Source organism: Drosophila suzukii, chromosome 3 (genome assembly GCF_043229965.1).
Source record: "Drosophila suzukii chromosome 3, CBGP_Dsuzu_IsoJpt1.0, whole genome shotgun sequence".
Classification (NCBI taxonomy): Eukaryota; Metazoa; Arthropoda; class Insecta; order Diptera; family Drosophilidae; genus Drosophila; species Drosophila suzukii.
Genome location: NC_092082.1, coordinates 80,058,876 through 80,080,306, shown reverse-complemented (window position 1 = coordinate 80,080,306; position 21,431 = coordinate 80,058,876). Strand labels below are relative to the sequence as shown.

The following is a 21,431-nucleotide window of genomic DNA, read 5'->3' as shown; positions in this document are numbered from 1 at the left end:
ACTAACTCTGATTCCATTTTTCACTAAGGGACTTTCCGAGTGCTCTATTCTCTCGAATTCTCTCTCTCTCTCTCTCTGGGAACGAGGGCTAGCCACGAAGTCCTTTCTGCAGGAGGTGGATACACCTAGATGTGGATGTGGATGTGTTAGCCCTGCGGCTTAGCCAGCTTAGCCTATCGAGCCAAGGACCTCTGGCACGCAAAAGGAATGCGAAAGCTCCAACACATATTGCTAGGATACGAGCGCGAACTGGGGGAGGCCAAAACAAAACACGCATTGTCCTGGCACGCCAGTTGGCAGTTGGACTCAGTGGCAAATGGCAGCAGTCGCAACAGCAGCTAACCAGTAGGAATACCAAAAACTTACCCTTGTACCGAGAAAAATACCAAAATACCGATAATGAACTAAGAGAGAGAAGAGGGTGGAAAGTACTCGAAAATGGTGACATAAGATCGCAGTGGGACGATGTCGCTGGGTCAAAAGATCTACAAAATCAAAAGTTATACCCAAAGGTTTTGCCTGATATTTGCGATCAAATTGCGCAAGGACTCGCCGCAAGGACACGCGAGGTGAGAAACCAAAAAAAAAAAAACGAGGAAAATAAAACAAGTTAAAGAAACCCCCAAAGAAATTGCAATAAAAGCTTTAAATTGCAAACAGAAGGACCAAACAATAAGCTTTACAGTTGAACAATTATAAAGGTTAAAGGTTACTGCGAGGCCAGTAAATAATTAATCATAACCAGCGATAGTGAACTCAATTACAAACAAGTGACGCTCCATATGCAGTATTAAATTATTCCCTCAAGCCAAAGTGGACAGAAAAAATAAATAAATATTATTTGCATTTCATGCTCAGTGTCCTGTCTGCGAATGTGTGAGTGTGAGTGAGCGAGTGTGTGCGTAAGGGCAAGTTTGTATCCTTACCACAAGTGTGCGAGTGTGTGAGCCTGGCTTATTGACGACGCGTAGCCAAGGCAACGCATGTTGGCCCCAACAAACAGAGGCGGCGAAATGGGGGCCAGGCATATAATTATAGACCAACCGTCCCCACCTAGATGCCATGTATATACACAGACAGAAATATTTATGAGTTCTGCCTCAGATAGACTCGATATGTTTTAATTAGAGATGTATGTGATTATGAATGATATATGTTCGATAATGAATTATGAAAATGTTTATAAATATTTATTTATTTAGAAATTAATTATTTTCTGTACATAAATTGGGTTATCTTTAAAGGATAGATTTAATGCAACCTATTAAAAAAGATTTTATGATTGTTAAATGTTTTTAAATAATTGTTAATATTCTTACTATGCATTTGTTTGGAAGTTAATCATTTTCTGACCATTAAGTAGATATATATGATAGTTAGAAATAAATAGATTATATTTATAATAATTTTTTTTGCCGTGTACCAGAGTAGTTATGTCCATGTACCATATACTGCTATATGGCGTGCCTGGCAGGCACTGGCAACACTTTACTCGATTTGTTTAATCGATTTTTCTGCCAGTACCTCTGTGTAAGGAAAACGGAGGTTTGCGGAGGCGGTGGCACGGTTCTCAGAGGGTGGTGGCTGCTATGGGGAATGGCTCAAAATTGCCTTTATTATAGATAAATATGAACGATTTAGTGCCGCACGCAACTTAAAATGACCAGCGGGCGTTGGAGAAAAGCTTGGAAAAGTGGGAAAATGAGGGGGCGTTAAGGGGGCGAACGCAGGGAAGACGCAACCAGCCAAGCGTCATAAAATATACGCCACTGGCCGTCAGATTTATAGGCGCCGTCCCCCTCTGTTTTTACTCGGCTATTAATAATAAAAACAAAATAAAATAGAACAGGTTAAGTAGAAGCAGCAACAAATTACCATAATTGCCTTGCATCATTTTCATTCAGCCAGCTCTCAATGCGCCAAAAACGACTTAAGGGTACTTACCAAAACTTGCACATTATTCCCAACTTGAAGAACTTTTATAATAAGGCAACTCGATCCATTGTCATACGAAGATGGGATACTCTGATGATATCATTGGAAATATCTGAAATAAGTACAAAGTGAACAGGTCAATATTATTAAAATATATTTAAACCAAAATATTATTAAATGGTTATTTTAAGTACCAGTTAAATAGTTCTATAATACTTAAATAGTAGATACTATGTGTTATTAGTGCTGTGGAACAGAATCTATTGTTATCTTGATTTTAAAAAATGTTTATTATATTTTTGTAAAACAAATCTTTGAATACCAAGTCCAATGTTCAATTGATTGTAATCCTGCAGAAACGCAGAACTCGAAACATTGGCATTATAAACTTCAATTCCTTCTTTATAACTCCTTAAATCGAGTGAGTTCTACTGGACTTCAAGTTTCCGTCCCTCTTGATTGGTTTACAAATTGAATAGCCAAATCATTAGACTCATTCAGCAAAAAGCTGGCAAAAGTGTACAAAACCGAGCGATGCAAACTGCTTTTTATACCGCCTCCCCCGTTCACCTTTCTACCACTTTATTTCTACCCCATTCATTTAGCTGGTCATTTTGCAGTTCAGCACGAAGGCAGCTTGAAAGCTTCGACTACTTTTCCTCTCCAGCCATTGTTGTTGTTGTTCTTGTTTTTGGGTTCCATGGGCGGGGGAGAACCGAGGGAAGGGGGACGATAAAAGTGCAAAAATATTTTTCCTTCTTCATGGTCTGTCAATTAACACGCCTTTTGCATTTATTCAATATAAATCGAGTGCCTGTCCGAGGAAAAAAGGGGGGATGTGGAGGGGGGCAGTAAAAAGCAACGCTCCACCTGTAAATAAAATTAGTTTTCAAGAATGACGAAGCTCTCGAAGCACACTCAAATAAACCAGAGCTGGACTGAAACTGGACCCCGGCAGGAAACTGAAACTGAGGAAAACTGAGGAACCGAGACTAAGGCAGTGGGAAATTCAGGCAGTGAGACTGGGGAATCGGAAAATTCCGAGGAAAGTGCACAGACTGAGCACTCCAGTTGCCGTGCAGTTCATTACACATTGGCGCAATCCTTAAAAATACTTCTGCCGAACACATGGAAGCCATTTTCATAAAAGTAAACGAAATGCAAAAGGAGGCGAAAGGTGTACCCCACCCAGTTTTCCACCATTTTCCACCGCACTTAACCCCTTCTGCCGTGAAAAGCCGAGATCTTTGTATTTAAACCGAGGCTTACACACAGTGCCGACGAGGAGTCCGTTCCCAGGCGAAATTGCACGTAACCGTCTACGTCTGTGGAATTGTTATAGAGTTGCATATAAAAATCGACTCTGCAGCAGGGACAAGTCTCCGCACTTTACTATTCTCTGCCCCTTTCGCTCCTTCTATCTGTCTGTCTGCGAAAAAGGAGGAAAGCTAGCTTAAACAAGCTGCCGGCTATTAGCAGTGTGAATACACAGGGAGAAGTGTCGAGTTCGAAGTTGCAAGTCCCCAAGCTGTCAAACTAATCTGCTAAAGCTCTTAAGGAGACAGGTCTTCATTGAAATATTTTACATTTTATTTTTTTTCTTGATTTATGAACTTTATTATAATAAAATTGGAGGGCTGGTAAACTATATAATAGAGATTATATAATATAATAGAGATTATATAATAGAGATTCACATACAGAAAGCCCCGATAAAAAGGAATTATAACAGAAAGCTAAAAACCTAAGATCCTAAAACAGTTTTTTTTGTTATAACCACCCTTGATAAAAAATGCTCTTTGGTGAAATCTTTTTTCCTGGCCTACAATCTTGCAATTTTATTTAAAAATTTAAAATTTCTTTTTCGCTTTTTGCCAGTGTATTCACCAAAGAGTGTAGGCTAGATGCAGAACTAGGCACATCACACAATTTCCTTTCAACAGCAGCAAAGGGAAAACGAAATGCGAAATACGAAATAGGAAAATATAACACACGTGCAACGTGCCACAGTGCTCCGTGCACTATGTTCCACATATTCAGTGCTAGAGACTACTACTCTAGATTTCGTGACTCGTTGCTGAAGACTTCAATTTGTAGCACACTCTGTGCCATATCTCTCTGTGCGAGAGTGAGTGTGCCACGTGCAATCAGCGAGCAGGCACAAGGAGCTCGCCTCCAAAAAGGACTAGGAGTTCTGAGGCAATCCTGGAGCAGCTAAATTGGGTCAAAGTTCAAATGGGATACAGCGGGTAAACGAAGGAGCTGAATATCAGCGGCAGCAGGAAGAACCTGCCTTTCTTTCTGGATGAATGAACCAACCAAGCTCAACTAAACCATTCCCAATCCCAATCCCAATCCATACCAAACCGAGAACTGAGAGCCTGGAACCCAACCAAGCACATCCTAACTTTCTCGGGACTGGGCCAAGAGCCCTGGCAGCCTTTTTATTGCCAACGAAACTTAAACATTTCCATTTTAATTGACAGCCTGTCGATTGCTGGCTTTGAACCGAGCACCAAAAAAAAAGTGAGGAAAAACCCGTTGAGTTTTCCCCCAATGCTCATCGTTGAGTTTGTTTTGACTCTCTAGACTCACAGACATCCACTTCGACGTCAAATTATGGCCCAATAAAAATCCTTCAAGAAATTTTTAAAGCCTTTAAATCAAAAAAGAGGGGGTGGGAGAAAATTCAATTCCGATAAGAAGTTGCCTTAAGAAATATCAAAGAGTCAGAAAGTTTTAGAGAGATACAAGCGATAGAAAAGTAATCCTACATACAATAATTTTTTGTAGTAACAGTTTAGTTTTATCATAATCAAATTAATGGATTCGCCTTAAGGTGTACTTTACCAATACTTTAACTTTATTTCATTGAAGACAAAGTTGAGGAAAGTTAGAAATTTGTAAAAAATATTTTGTGAATATTTTCCACTTCAGCCTGAAAAAAGTCCATCTGTGACAAAAGCACAGCTTTCCCTGAAAATCCGCTATCAACAATGGGCAAACTGCACCGATCCGAGGCATCTGCTTTATAGCCCGCACAAAAATTCCCACACCTTATCCGACAGGCACTTTGGGATTATCTTTTAGCTGCCTTCGAGAGAACACAGCTCTCCACACTGTAACCATAACAATCTATTGCCATTGACGGGCCGCTGGGCTCGCAGCACTTTGCCAGCAACTTTTGACTATTCTATTAGATTCACTTTGCATGCAGTGCAGGCTCCATGTCCTGAAAAGCCCTATTTCCCCACTACCCCCCACTCGATTTTTAGTGCCCAGGCTGGGTTGTTTTTGTTTACTTGTTGGTCGGCAGCGATGTGCGACGAAATTGGCTTAGAAAATAGAGCCTCCACTGCCCAGGGAAGCCAGAAATAACAACAAAAAAATAAAGTAAAAAACAGGAGTGGGGTGGGGATTTCGGTCAGCTTTAAAATGCAACTCTGTGTTTGGCACTCTATGGTGGATTTCATTAAACATTTAAGCAACATATGCTAAATTTCCACCGAGAACTGCAAAACCAAAAAATACCAAGCAGGCAAATAAGAGAGGGGGCAGCAAAGGAGCCTTGGTCCAAAATGACCAAGTGTAAAAATGACATTGTTTTCACATGGTAAAAGGAATAGGACAAGGGGACAAGGACACTCCTGTGGGGGCCCTTTGGCTGTGGTGCCTGTAATAAAATTAGTTTGGTAGTTTGAGTGTATGTATTTTTTGGTTGTTAGCTACTGGCCCTGTTGTTCCCCGGTTTGTAGCTACTTTTTGCAACCAATTTCAGTCGGTGGGGATCCTTTGTCAGCTGCACTTTCCTGCCGGATTCTCGGGGCCTGCTGCATAAATGCAGTTGCCCGCCGCCAAAGGAAGGAATTTACGAGGAGCAAAACGAAATTTACAATGGCAACAGGGTATGGGAACGCAAATTGATTTCGGTGGTCGCTAATTGCGAATGTAATTTACTAAAAAGGATTTGGACTATGGATGCTAGGTAAAAACTGTAATTAGTCCAGGGACTCAAAAGGTGGGCAATTAAATTGCGAGCAAAAGATGCTGCACGTTTAAGGTCCTCCATGCCAGCTCAAAAAATATACAAAATTAATCAAACCGACATACACAGGTGTGGTGGCAGCGAAATGGAGTGGATTCTCGCGTAGTGCCGTGAAAATCAAAGATAAATTGAATTGAACTCCTGGCGAGAGCATTTTGCAATTGCAATGCAATAAAACTAAAAGGCAAAGGGGATTCCGGATTGCAGAAATCAGGGAGGGAGAGGTATTTGGTAAAAGCAAATGGAAATGGAAATGGAAAGGAGCGGGGGAAATGGTTCCAGATTTTGGAAAGTATTTCAATAGCGAAAGGTTGAAAAGAGGGCCATTATATGGAAGCTAGATTAGGGATTGCCCCATTTTTAAGAGCTTAGAAAAATATTTTTAAGATTGTGATAATGGGATTTATTTTAAAAACCAATAATATAAACGCATTTCTTATAATACCTGTATTTAAACACTACTGCATTCAGCTTTACTCAACTATTAAAACTGGATTTAACAAGCTTTCCTTAATCACCTGTTTTTATCTCTATGTTTTCAGACTCTAATTGGGCTGCTATCGGAAACCCCGATCAATTTGTATAAATTTTATTTGCCAAGGTGAGTACTCTATAAAAATGGAATAAAATTGATCTCGAATTCGGGCACTTACATAACGGCTCTCGTAAGCCATAATATATTATTATGCATGTAAACCCAGGGCAATCAATTAATTGAAGCACATTTTAAGATTCATCAAAACAATTGGATATTCATTTGCCTTGAGTGTGTTGTAATTATTGGAAGCCGTGCGGCTTTTGCTCTTTTGATAGCTTAATCTCGAATGCAAATGTGCAGGAAGTCATAAATTACGCAAATAGATAAGTGTTCCGATGCAGATTGATGGATAGATGAAAGTTGGAAAACCGCAAGTCGAATGAGCTAAGCCAACTTAATTTAGAGCTTCGGCCAGTGACAGCATTAATCATGATGATGGATTTTGCATTACAATAATGCTGACCATATTTTACAAATGCTGCTAATGAGCTCATAAATGAGTAATGTGAATTTGCATTTTCCAGCAGGGTTTATATAAAACAATTATTTAAAGAACTATATATACTCCCATTTAAACACTACCTAGTTATAATATTATTTCCTAAAGCTCAAACACTTCGTTCAAGGGCTTTGAGTATATTTTTCTCACACAGCTGGCTAAGCCATTATCTCTGACTTTCTTTGATCTCCAAGGTAAACCGCTTAACTTGATTGGACCTCAGTGGGAGCCTGGCACTTGGCCACCTTCCACTCAATCCCACAATCCCAAAAACTCAGGGCTAGTAAATACAGAATTCGAAAAACCGAATTCCCTTGGCCCAAAGACACACACACTCTTGGCTTCCCTGCGGCGTAAGTGCCACACACACGTGGAAAATGGAAAATGGACCATGGACCATGGAGCATGGACCATGGCCAGTCGCATTTTCACAGCTCCCCGCTGGCGACTGGTGGGCCAGTTTTTCCAGCATTTTCCGCTATTTGGCCTTCGGTCTGATGTCCGACAATCTAATCGGAACTGCAGGCAGCCTGGAAAGCAGCTCAATCGGAGTGCTCCTTTTTTTAATTGAAAAATTTTCGCCTCAACCTCGGCGATATTAATGAGTCAGAAAAGTGTCGGCAAAGGTTGACAACTCCAGACACACAGAACCCAACTCACTTGGAACTGAAAAGTGCTTTGTGTTGGAGTTATTACTACAACTCGTTTGCTCTTTTTACCAGTGGAAATTGTGCGCCTTTTAATGAACTTTTGCTGCTGACGCTTCTTTAAAAATGACTGAATGTATGTGCTTATACCTGTATACAGACAGGTATGTATAATTATTTGTCACACCTGAGTTGGCGGCCCAGACAACAAGAAAAAACAGAAAAAACGCGTCTCACCTGGCTGAGCATTTGAAACGCAACCAAGCAACAAAGCAACCACTCTTCTATATGCCATATATATCCACCATCTGACACATCAACTATATAGTATGGTATATCAGAACCTGGCTATATCCCGGGCTTCCTGCCCACCTTATGTACCCCATTTGTAGCCCATATAATTTGGCATAAAGTGAGACAACACCAATTCGAAGCATTCAAGTTTCAGTTTTGGATGAGGTTTCCGTTTTCTGTGGCCGTCTTTTTTCTGTGTGACGTAAGCTGAAGAACGTTGACCGTTTATGGGGGAGGGCCTTACACTTATACAAACTCAGGGGGCTTATAGAGTACAACGAAATGTAGATTTCTTTCAGCCTTTTGAACATTTAAAACGGTCTTAAAGTTCATAAATAGTTTATTGAATATAAGTTATATTTATTAAGTTAGGCAAGTTACAAGTTTCTGAAGTAATCAAGAGTTATACGTTCTTGAAAAGTATTTTTATAAAGAATATTTAGTTATTGAATGTGTTATAACCATTTTATTTAATTTTTTAATGCTCAGATAATATTTTTTGGAGTGTTGTCGAGTCATGAGCGGGTGGTTCATGTAGTTGGTTTGATTGACAGCCTGTACGCACCCCCTCTTCCTCAAAGCCCAAGAGTTATGCAAAAAAGGGTTGCAGCTCACCCAGTGGCCTTAAAAGTTGGTAGTCGATTTTTTAAGCTGGTCGATTGTAGAGCTGTTTGTTAGCTTTTTGCTAGCCTTGAAAAGTCAGCCATCAAATTTAAGTTTATATATAGGTGGGTCACGTATCTTTAACATATTTTCCGGTCTTTTGTACACGACACGACCATTCTCACCTGGCCCATTAAAGTAATTTCCACCATTTAAATTTCCTTTCCTTTATTTGGGGGCTTAACTTTTCTCTCCTCGATTGTTCTCAATCATTGAATGCTGTTTTTATCAGTTATCGTCGTTACAACAGTTGTTGTCGTTTTTTAACGCTATTGTAATTCCGTTGATTGCTTTCGCTCATTGCAGCTGATATTGTTATTGTTGTAGTTGGCGTGGGCCCTACTGTTTGTTGTTGAGTAAATCACAATAAAGCTATTAAGAACGGAAACGGAAGCATTCGCCGCTGCGCACGCATTGAAGCATGGCCGTCAACATTTGTCTCTCCCATCTGCGAACCCCTCAGATACTATACTATAGTATAGCTATAGCTATAGCTATATAGTATCTCCACCCATCCACCCACTATTATTGCTCTTTATGTCGTTCAGTTCGGGTCGCTTTGGATAGACTACTTGCATAACTCAGCTGCCCTGAATGACAGACTTTTGTTCTATTATGCCTGGCAAAAGTAGGGGAGCTCTTAGTGCATCCTGTAGTTTTGCGCTTGAAAGAGAATCCAGATGGGGAGACCATTAGATCTTTCTGCATTAGCCAATCAGTCAAAGCGCATTGAACGTGGAAGATTACCAAGTGGAGACAAGTGAGTAAAAAAAAAGGTAAATGTTTCTGATGTCATGTGAAAGTGTCATTAGGCTATGGCATCAAGATGATAATAACATAAAATATATAAAAATAAGTGTTCCTTAATTTACCAAGGACAATAGTGGCTTTTCCCCAGAACATAACTGACCTTTCAGTTAGGAACTCCCCTCCATTTAAGTACATCCTTTGGGGGAAGACCCCTAACTGCACCTTAAACTGCATTCCCTCCTCGCATGCGGCTAATAATTTCTTAATCTGACATGCATTATGCATTTCTATGATTGTTTATTGCATTATTCGCCCGACTGGTCGTGGTCATTGCCATTGTCCAGTGGGGCCAGCAAAATGCAGAATGCAGAATGCCGAATGGAACCCAAAAAAGTGGCAAACTCATGGCGAGTAAGTGCCGCAATGACTGGACTGACTGGTCGGAATTCTCTCGGTTTATTCCACTGTCTGGGCCCCACAGCCATTGTCATTGTCTTCTGGCAATTGCAATTGCAAGTACTTGGGCTGCAGTTGGAGTTGGACTGGCGACGGACTGGTTTCCGAAACACTCGCCTCAGTCCGTTCACCCTGCCCAAAAAGTAACCCTCTAAAAAAAAAGAAAAAAAAACAGCAGGGAAATACATAGAGCATATGCCTTGATAGAGACCAAAACACCTGACTTTGTGCCGCGTGTTGTTTTCTTTCTGTGTTTGTGAGCAAGTACGCTTCCCTTTTCCTGAATTTATTAAAACCATAACAAAGTACGACTGCACTGGGAGAATTTTAATTTCTAAATGTTCCATCTAAATTCCTTGCAATATTTAAAAAAAATTTAAAGATATTCTTTGAAATAAATCAATAAGAATTGACTTTGTTAAATGCCATTATCTTTCCTAATAAAAGAAAATTTAATAAGGTATTGAAAAAGAAAAAAATTATTTTAAAAAATGTTTGCGAATGTGTTGTTTAATAGAAAAAGTAAAAGATATTCAATACGTATTTTGTAAAATTTTTTTTATTGATTTCTATTCATGAATGATATTTGCTATTTATGATGATATGAAAATATCGGAGAGTAGTTTTTTCTCAACTTAAAATACTGAAAAATGGGTTAAAAAATCCAAATAAATTCCAGAATTTGAGGAACTGTTTCTGTGAGTGTTCTTATAGTCGGTGGTGCACCTGTCCCATCTTTGGCTTGAGCCATCGCCAGAGGAAGAGGCAGCACAAGCCGGCTGCCGGCTGTTGGCCGTCGACTGTCGACTGTCGACCAGACCATCGACCATCGAATGTTGGCCGTCTGTCGTCTGCCGTCTACCTGGGACAATTGGCCAAACATTAAGAGCACCGGCAATGTGGATGTTGTTTGAATAGGCCAGCTATGGGGAAGAAGGCACTTGGACTCGACTGTTTAGATTCCCAAAAGAGAGAGGCAGAAAATTCAATTTTTGAATTTGTTTTCGATGCATAAACAAGAATTGGTAATGGGAATTCGCCGCCCAACTTCCCTTCTCTGATTAGGCCCTGCAGAGTCAATAAATATGACCAAGTTATGACTACGAATCACGTCAGGGTTCTGGAGAGAGTTACTACCTCCACCTGTCCTACCCACAATTTTCAATTTGTGTACGCAAATCCAAGGAAATCGTGGCCCGACATGAAACAACAGGGCTAATGCTGAACGAAAAAAGAGCCCAAACTAAATCCGACCGAACTATTACCAAACTAAACTGAACCGAGCCATCTTGTGTATGTAAAGTTAATTCTACTCGGTGAGTTATGAATAAATAAATATTGTAAATGGTTTATCGTGACTGCCTGTCGTTGTGTACCAGTTCCCCTCTGTTTTATCCACGACACACATGCAATGCCTTCAAGGATAAATGATATGGGGGTAGGCGAAGGGCTGTGGGGCGGCGATTCATGACATGCAAATTGCATTTTGTCATTATTCCGGGTTGTTTGATCAATTTTTATGACAAATTATCGAAGGGAAACAAAAGAAAATGTGACAACGATGGGTTGCTGGATATTGGATATTGTTAGGAATAGTTGTTGGCAGGAGCTCCGATTTCTTTGCCCAAGTTGGAGATTTTAATGGACGATTATTAACTATTAATAAGGGAAATGATTGTTGTGAAGACAGTTTGTACTCATTAAATTCCAGGAAAGAGAGGCCTGAATTATTTATAAATTGAACTGAACTATTTCTATCCTAAGACTATGGTCTAAAACTTTGGATAATTTCCTTTGCCTAGCGTTGCTTTTGTTATAAGCTAAATTGGGATTTCATGAGTAACCATGGGTAACGAAACTATTAAATAGTAAGTTACTGTGTTACATGAAGAAAGTTTATGGATGGATAAAGTTAATTAAATCAGTTAATTAAATCAGCGGAGAGCTTATACCTATGAATTTACCTATTTAAATGAAAGGCTTAGAGATACCTGATTGCTTTTAATCCTATGATATCGTTTGGCAAAGCGGTTATTGTGTATTGGTTAGGATTTTTTGGGGCTCAGACTTGTGGTCAAGCATTCAGCGAGCACTTTCGACCTGCTCAATTAATGAAAGCTGCCATGGACAGCACTCCCATGCGGTGGATATGGTCCTCCGACTCCTTTCCCCCGTTTACCCTTATACAAACCCAAAAAGTGCAAGTTTCAAAGTTCCCCAGCGCCAGGAAAAAAGTAACTATAGCTGGAGAAAAGAGATAAAACCGAAACTCTCTGGGAAAAAGTGGGAGTGAGAAAAAATAGTGGTAGTATGGTAGTATGGATGTTGGGGATGCGGGGATATAGCGAATGAAGTTTTAAGTGTTGTTCATGGCTCTGGTCGGGCAATTTGAACCGCAAGCCTGTCTAGGCGACACTCCCAGACTTTTGCACCCAACCCCCATTCCCCCATCCGAATTTTCCCGCTGCAGTCTGTGGCGATCCAGTTTGCCACACATTCGTGGCACATTCCTCGGGGCGGGAAAATGGGGGCATGGTGGGAGGTTAGTTAGCGAGCGAGTCAGTTTTCTTGCCTCTTACATAATCCCCGCACCCCTCCAGCCTTTGCCGAGCCTGGTGTGCGAGTCAAGTAGATTTCTAAAAATGGCAAATGATTTGTTAACCATTTCTGTGACACACTGCAAACTCCCCGAACAGCAACCCTAACGAGACTTTTGCTTTTTGATTGGAAAAGTAGCTGACACACACACACACCGTCATTCACCTGAGGGGAAGGAGGGTCGCACGTGATTTATTGTCAGTGTGCCGATTTTTCTGTAAGCATTGTTCTGCACAGTAGAAAAATGTGGCAGGATTAAAGAGCTGTAAAGTGATACGATTTCCATGGTAATTTTAAAGTCTAAAACTGCAAAATGTTCTATTGAACTCCATCCTTGGTACTACAATTCAATTAAAATATATGTAGAACGTTATCTGTATGGTAGAATTTTACATTCCTTACAATCCGTGGTGATTAAACATGATTATTTGAGGTTTTTCTATTATAACATAAAATATTCTAATGAACTTTGAAATGATATTATGGTTTATAATATTTATTGTTAAAAGTTTAAGTCTAAGCTCTGCGAATTAGACTATAATAAATATTTTCCTCTGTGTGGCCGCGTATTTCCAGTTTTTGAAGGGTCTCAGGACATTTCGCTTTCATGTTTGAAGTGGTCAGCCCCATTTCCACCCTCGTTTTTAAGATGGGGACACTAGCAGTACCTAAAATAACCGAAATAGAACCTAACTAAACGGTTTTCTCTTAGTTAGATGGAGCCCACACGGGCAGTTCTCTTAAGATCCACTATGGATTCTCTTAAGACCGTATGCTCTTTTCCTTTTGGGGGGCCATTGGCGAACCGCAAAAGCAAAACAAATGTGAGGAAAATGCCGAATGGCGCTCCGAAAATTTTACCGCTAAGAGAGAGCGAGAGAGAGAGTACCATAATAACGATAGGGGGGTTGGGTGGGGGTGAAAGAGAGAGACCATATTGGCCCAGCAACCAGTCGCCGTTGTCGCTGCCGGCGTCGCAGCCGACGTCGCAGCCGAGCGAGAGCCGAACGCAGAGTTTTAAGTTCAGCCGATTTGGGTTCAGTTCAGTTTCAGTTTTCAGTCTAATGTCAGGAACGCAGTTAGCTGCTCGTCTCGTGCGGAACTCTCAAAACTGGCCGAATAATATCTAATATCTAATAATAATATAATAGCCGAACAAATAAACAAACTGCATTAACTGTAATTACTACCAGTAATAGAACAACAACAATTACAACAACCATCATCGGTCGAAACTTGAAATATTGTAATCAAAAAATAAACAAAAACCCCGCCAGTCGAGCGATAAAGCTTCAACCACAAATACCAAATATCAAACACGCAAACACACAAATATGTTCATATATGTATATATATTGGCCTATCTCGAAACTAGAAACTATTTCGCATAAATCAAAAAACTATATCGCAAACTCAAAAAGCGGAAACAGTGGGCAATTACATTCGTGAATGTGTATAATTCGTGCATTTCGATACACGGCTCCATTTCGCAAGCCAGGCTTTCAGGCTTTAATTCAGCATTTTAATTGCCCTCGCTGCGAGAGGTGTAATTGTTTATTAACAAATTAAGGTGTGCATGGTGTGCAATTTTTAACCAGCCACTAGACACAAATGAGTCACGTTCTATAACCCACAAAATACAATGTGAAACTCGAGCCGATACGAATCCGAAACTCAGAACTTTTTGCTCGCCCATTTATTTGGGTTAAATGCAAAGCAGATAATAAATAAAAGAAAATAAGAGAACACCAGCCAATTCATTAAAAGCCAAAAAAAAATTGAAAAATAAATATTTAAATACATATTTAGCCATGCAAATTCAGATACGAACATCTGAACAGCCGGTGGATGATGAAGAAGTTAAAAGCTAGAGTGAAGATCGGAGAAATTAAATGGGATTTTCGACCATTTTATGGAAACTCCATTTCAAACTCAAATTAATTTTGTTGCTAATTTGAAACCTATTTAAAACGTTTGCCTAATTTTTTATGGATCATTATAAACTGAAAAGCATAATAACTTGATTTTAATATTCTTTACATCATGTTTCTTAAGTTTTTCTAACTAGTTTCCCTTTTGAAACAAATCAAAAAGTTTTTAAAAATGTTTATTTGTTATACTCGAATGTTGAAACTGTCTAGAAATAGTTTGACAATTTTGTTTAAGATACTTGAGGATTACGTTATCTTACCCAAGATCTTTTTACAAGATACAAAAAAAAAAACTTTTTAATTTTTAAAAATATTATTCCGTGGCTTTCATTTTTGTTTAAGTTTACCTCACCTCAATTAACCTTCAGTTATGGAAATTTTCCAGATGCACGTCTGCTTTCTGAATTCTTCGCAGTGCTTGTTAGTTAGCTGCTTAGTTAAGGGATTGGCAATCTTGGTCCATAATCTTGCGAGTGAACCGCAAAATATTTTCCTCATTTAGTTGGGATGAGGGAAAAGCAGCTGCAACCGCAAATTGAAATCCAAAGCCCTTGGCAACGGGCTAGACTTTCCCCACTCTCCTCTCAGCCTGATATCCAGCTGCAATTGCGTGCTGCAATTGCAAAGTGCCAATTTTATGGCAACAGCGTTTTTTTCCATTTGCTAAAACCCAACCAAAATCCATTTAATTGGAGCCTTCACAACTTAGGACTCCAGTCTGCAAAGTGATCACTCTTCTATGTCTTCATTAAGAATGCCGCACAATTAGTAGCAAATTTAATTATGAATCCAATACATCAACCAAAAAAAAATGAGAAACGAAATAAGTTTCTGCAGTATATCTGTAAAGTTGAGGGCGAAAAAGAAAACTATTTCATTTTCATTTGGGGTGCGAAATGTTAACTTTGCCAGCGACAAAACTTTCCTGACACCCAAACTGGAAGAGCTGGGGGGCGCTGGAGTTGGTCCCCAGTTGGTCGGTTGTATGGCTTTATTTATTTTAGCCAAGTTCAAACAGCAGTCGACAACAGTCAACAGTCGAGAGTCTAGTTCTTGGCCAGCCATCCATTTCAATTCCGCTTTGCGCTAAACTTTTATTTTATGCCCATTGCCTGATACTTCTATCCTGCTTCTACTTCTTCTCCTCCTTATTCATGTTCTTGGTAACACCAGCCGCTATGCCGCTGCTGCTGCTTCTTCTTTCTCCTCTTCTTGGCCAGCTGAACCTGGCTTTTGTCTTTATGTGTCTGTTGGTGCCCTCGGTGGTACCTTACTTTACGATTATTTCCGCTGAAGCAATGCGGACATGGGATCGGACTCGAGTTGGACTTGGTCAGCTTATGCACTGCGAAAAACATATTTAAAAATATTTGAGATAAAAACCTTGAGTGTGGAGTTTTAACTACCAACTTCTGTGTTCTTAGCTCTACCATGTTTCAAACTTACTCCAGGAACCCAAAGTTTCTTGTCTAAATTGATAAATTTGTTATTTAAGACCAAATAATTATTAAGCCAAAGTCCTTAAATAGGTTTGCCTCACACTTTAAATAAAGAAAGTGCAGGATGATTACAGAAAAAAGATCATATGTTTTTTTTTTAAAAAGTATGGGGTTTCAGAATTGCAGAATTGGGAATTATAAGCAATCCCTTTCCCCTAGAAAAAATATTTTATTAAAGGGAACATTTTTAATCTTCAATTTTGATTTTCTCTCAGTGCACAATCTGTGCCGTTTTTCCCCTTATTCCAACCGCTGGTGCCGCTGACCTTTCAACTCTCGCACTGCTGCCTTTCCCCTCATTAGGCTCGCACTCTTTGGTTTTGGTTTTGGCTATGGTTTTTGGTTTTTGGGCGTGTGAAAGTCGTTGACTTCCACTGTTCTTGCCGCGATTGCCGCACCGCAGCTTGCTGCACTCATTATGCAAGTGCCCCGGGGCCCCAAAGTCCGGTTGCTGGCGGCGGGACTTTCCCACACACACGCCCGCTAACGGCCATGAAAATCAGAGAACAGCAACGCCAGCAGAAAATTATCCCGCAAATTGTATCAATTGTTGCCCAAGTCCAAGACTTTTGGCTCTCGGGCCAAGAATCCGAGACCCAGGCGCAAACCGGTTCACAAAACGCTAGCTCTATAAATATACATATTTGTATATATATATCTCCCAGCTCGGCAACATAAATCAGCTGCTGCTGCGTTCTTGTCTTAGCCAACAGGTTTATTTGATTATGGCCAACTCTTGCCGCATTTGCAAGAACTTTCAACTCTCGGCCTCTACATATGTGTGTGTGCTTGTGTGTGGTGTTTATAATGTTGCATAAAAGGCCTTACAAAGTGCTAATGACCGATGTGTTTATGCAACTGATGATTTAACTAACTACCTTGCAATTATTAATTCCACAGAAGCATCAAAGTGAGGATATTTCCAAGAAAAACCAAACAAAAGAAAAACAACCCAAAAATATATTGTGATACAAAAATTTGATTTACAAAACCTAACTGAACAAGCGAAAAAACCATAAATCTATATAAAAATACCGATATATATATGTGGAAATCCCCCAGTGCATATATACATATATATCAAACGCGAAAAATATTATTCAAAGTGGGCGGTGCAAAACAATTTGAAATGCTTTACAGCAACAACGGATACAAAAATTTCAATTACAGTGCAGCTGAAAAGTAAAACTCCCAACAACTATAACAACACTAACGGCCCGGCACAAAAACCAGTTAAAAGTGACAGGCAACAGCAGCAGAAAGACACGAGAGGGAAATAAATAAATAATAACTATAAAAAGGTAAAATATTTCAATAGCCATAGCGCGGCCAAAGAGTTTGGCTTCAAAGAAATTATAAAGGTCCACGAAAAAAAAAACTAGTAGTTTGCCTATAGCCATACAAAATTCATAAAACTTGATAAAGGCTTTATTAAAAGCCCCATAAAAACCTATAGAAAATCAATAAAAACCATCAAATTTTAAACCGATTTACTGGAATTCAAAGCCAATAAAAAAATTAAAAAGTGAAACGTAAATTGGGAGAGTGCGATTTATATATACAGCTAAGCGGATCACAATGGGGTATCATTTTTGCACCACTCTTGCTCCACTGCAACCGCGCTGTACTTGACCCACAAATTATGCTTAGGGAACAGAACTCTTATCGCTTGAGTTGCCCTAGAGGGAACTTCGAAATGGGAACTAGAACTGGAACGGCGGACAACCACACCATTATTTAATGCTTTATAGTTGCGACGTGACGATAAAATGTATATGTATAGGCAAACTTTGCTCGTATACAAATATCTATATCAGGGGTTATCCATAACTGAGTTGAGCTTTTTCCTGGAATTAGTCATAGAATAGTCTAGGGAACTGTTTAGTTTGAGTAGGAGTACAAGAAAATATGAATTACTTGGAATTTTGAATCAGTTTTCAGTTTGCCTTAGGTTCATATATTTTTGACTGACTCTACTTAGTAGATATTATACATAATATTGCAATTAATTATAAAATATTTTATTCAAAGGAAATATCTCTCTCTTTAGTTCTACCATAAAAACAATCTTCAATAAAACTACCAAGCGCCGGTTGCTACCGTATAGGTAGAAAATCTTATCTAAAGCCAACTTCTTGGTGTCGCCTACCGAGTCATAACAGCCCCTTATATAGTACTTATTTTGTATTTCTTTTTTTTATCAATTTACCAATAAACGATTACATTATGTGTGTCAGAGGCGAACGGCTTTTCGACTCGATCCACTGTCTTTTTATAACATTCTTTATTTTTATGAGCGAGATATTTTCCGTGATTCGTAATCAGAACCTCGCACTTGACGGCAGAATGAGGTAGATATCAAACAACGAAAGTGGTTAACTTTATTAATTGTTGAGTAATTACGACAGCAGCAGATAGAGAACCAAATCGGGGTAGGGGCAAAACTTGTATCTTGGCCCTTGACTTGGATTCAGTCTCAAGTAGCCAGCACCTCGACCTTTCTGTGGTTGCAGCTAAAACAATGAAAACCTGGGAAAGTGGAGCAAGTATCTCTGAGACAAAGGCAAAGGGGTTATAGATCATAAAGCAAACTACAACAGCCAACGGCAATGTGCAAGCTCACGAAATTTAGAGAGCGAGGTACTGGAAATTGTTTAGCTCAGCTTAAAGAGGAAACTCGGCGAAAAAAAAAGTCAAACACAAAATAGTTTTTTAATTATCGATGTCAATTAAAATGAACTGTATGTAGATTGTAGTTGTTGTTGCTTTCCCAACCGCTGTTGACTTTATATAAGTCCCGGTCTGTCTATATAGACGTACGACCAGCAGCTGCTCAAAGCGACGCCGAGCAAGTCAACTAAAACAATAAACCCAAAGCAATGGGAGAGTAAGATATTGTACATAACGTACATAGCTTACTTGTGGGAGAGAAAAGCGAACTTTGGGCAAGTCATGCTCGTGCACAGCAAAAAATCTGACTTCTATACCCTCATGCTGCAATTACGAATTTCATTTTCAAAGTTTTATTGTAGGTGTACCTTGACAAAAAAAATGTTTAAGGTCTCCTAGATCTACTTTCCATTGAAAATGTATAATCTTTAACCTTTTTAGCCTCACATAATAGTCACAACTATTTATAAAATATATTTATTTTAATAATAAAGGTAATTTTAACAGTAATATGTCTGCTCCTAAGAAAAGATCAAGATTAAGATCATTAAAATCAGAAGAAACCTTAACTTGAACAATAAATTGTGATATTTTAAAGCCATGAGATTTGATAAATATTATTATGTGTATAAAAGTTGTGGTAGTACCTAGCAAAAAAATGTATGAACAAGATGATTACTTGTGATAGGAAGTTCATATTATTTTCTGACAGTGCATCCAACTTGCAAGCGGCCATGTGGAATTCCCTCTCGCTCGCGCCGGGAATGCCAGAACAGCGACCCAGACCTCCCAATAATATCCGTCATGGGTCGCCTAACGAGCCCCGCAATAAGTCGAACTGATCGATGGTCGGAGGGGTGATGATTATATGAGGGGAACTCGGCTCTTGGGAGGGGGTGTGTTTTGGGCGGTACGGAGTGTTGTCAGCTGTCTTCAGAGTAGTGGGAAACGAAGCTAAAGCCAATTTCAACTTATCTATCGATTGCTGATGGCCAAACGCTGTTTGTTTACAATATCGATAAAAGGACCGAATCGTATACAAATATAAATATAAATGTCAATACATATCTAGGTATATATGCTTATATGGCTGATAACATGAGCCGGCAATTGCATGAATATTTTCTCATATATTCCATTTGCTCCATGGCACAGACAGATAGACAATGAGACAGCAAATCAGAGACAGAGAAAGCTATAGGAAACTATATCAATAAACTTAGATTGTTTGCCTATCTGTGTGCGTGTTTATTTGAGTTTGGGAGCGGAAATATTATAACGAATCCATAAAATATATATGGGAAACAGGCGATATGAGAGATAAAATCGAGTATCTGATGAAATCAGCTAAGAGAAAAGGGAACTGGGGGGAGGTGGAGATGCCTCGTTAGGTCACCGCAATTGAAGTTAAGTGTGGGTTGGTGTGTGTGTGTGCCTCGGTCCTAATTGAATTAAAGACAATTAGCGCGTGTTTTCTCGAAGAGAGAGAGAAAGATCTCCAAAGATCTGGCGGGTAACTCTGACCTCGCTCCGCTTTTACCCTCCCCAAAACGAAATCAATCATCAATAAAATGTAATTGAATTTAAGTCAAGAACTCTCTCTCTCTCTCGACCGCTATGAAAACCGATGTGAATCGAATGATCATTACGTTCTTCAGTTCTGAAAAGAGTGGAATGCGTGGCGAATGTCCAAAGTGTTGTAATGAGGTTCGCCACATAAGGGTCATTTGCTTTATAGAAATCCGGTGTGCGGGTCTGCTTTGTAACTAGTTACAAACAATTATCGCCAACATCGCAAATGGTTTTCGGAAGTGTTTTTTGAACTTTTGTAGTTTCTATTTCTGTTTGGGGGAATTAATGTTCTGTTCTGGGAAATTTATATTTTCGAAAATGTTCTCGGTTGGTGGGGAGAACTTCGGAGGGCAAGAGAAAGGTTGAAGATATAGGGAAAGCAGCTAATCAACTTGAACTTATTGGCAGATGATATTTCAGGAATGGTTGTTTGGTATATATCTACTTTTCAATTTTTATTGAATTATAGAACATACATAGTAGGAAATATTTCAGAGGTCAAAGGGGTATAATTACAAAAAACTTTTCTATTCCTAGTCGTACGTTAGAATTTAACCACCCTACTGGACAACTTCCTAACGATCTTGTCGCATGTACCTAATGCCATACATTTTATAGGTGTATTTATCCAATCCACCATCAACAATGCAATTCACTAAGGTAAAACGCCTGCGAATGCTCAAAACTCTCCAGAGAATGCGAGTCTCACGGCGCGGAAAAGCGGAAAAAAGGGGCGGGGAGCTGGGTTACCTGGTTGCTTGGAACCTAACCTAACCTTTCCCTACCTTTACCTTCCCATCCAACCCGCCCCTGATAATGCTCACCACAGGTGTGTCAATGACTTGCCAGGGGATTGCGATAGCGGGTAATGAAAACGAAACGAAACCAAAATGCTAAGACCAAAAGGGAGGCCCAGAGGGAGACAGATACCAGGGTGTAGAAACCGGGGGGGGGAAACCAGTCAGTCACCGGGGCAATGGCAATGGCAAAGTGCACTGCGGATAATTTCCACTTCCGACATGAAACATGACAAACCAGCCGCCCAGCACACAGGGCCAGAAAGAGATAGATAGAGGGGAGTGCGAAAGAGAGGGCGACTGAACAGATGGGCGACAGGAAGAGGAAGCCAAAGGGTCAGGAAGGGAGCGCCGTTGGGCCAAAACGCGAACCGGTGACGAGGTCAAGCCAAGACTATTAAAACAAAAAACATTACAAAATACGAGAAAGTATCCAGTTTATTTTCGGTGACCGAATACTAAACTACCCTTATGAAAGAAATTTGTTTAGTTATAAAAAGTAAGGAACTATTTGAATATAGTTGTTCTTAGGAACCA

At 39.6% G+C, this 21,431-nt stretch overlaps 1 long non-coding RNA gene across 1 annotated transcript in view; it reads left to right on the top strand.

Annotated features, from left to right (window-relative positions):
* The first annotated feature begins 285 nt into the window (after positions 1 to 285).
* The window catches only part of LOC139353123 (uncharacterized), a 29,233-nt gene continuing 8,087 nt past the window's right edge, over positions 286 to 21,431 (top strand). Inside the window, exons 1-2 of the long non-coding RNA XR_011604280.1 lie at positions 286 to 569; positions 6,523 to 6,581. This is a non-coding gene — a long non-coding RNA (uncharacterized lncRNA). The remainder of the gene's footprint in view (positions 570 to 6,522; positions 6,582 to 21,431) is intronic.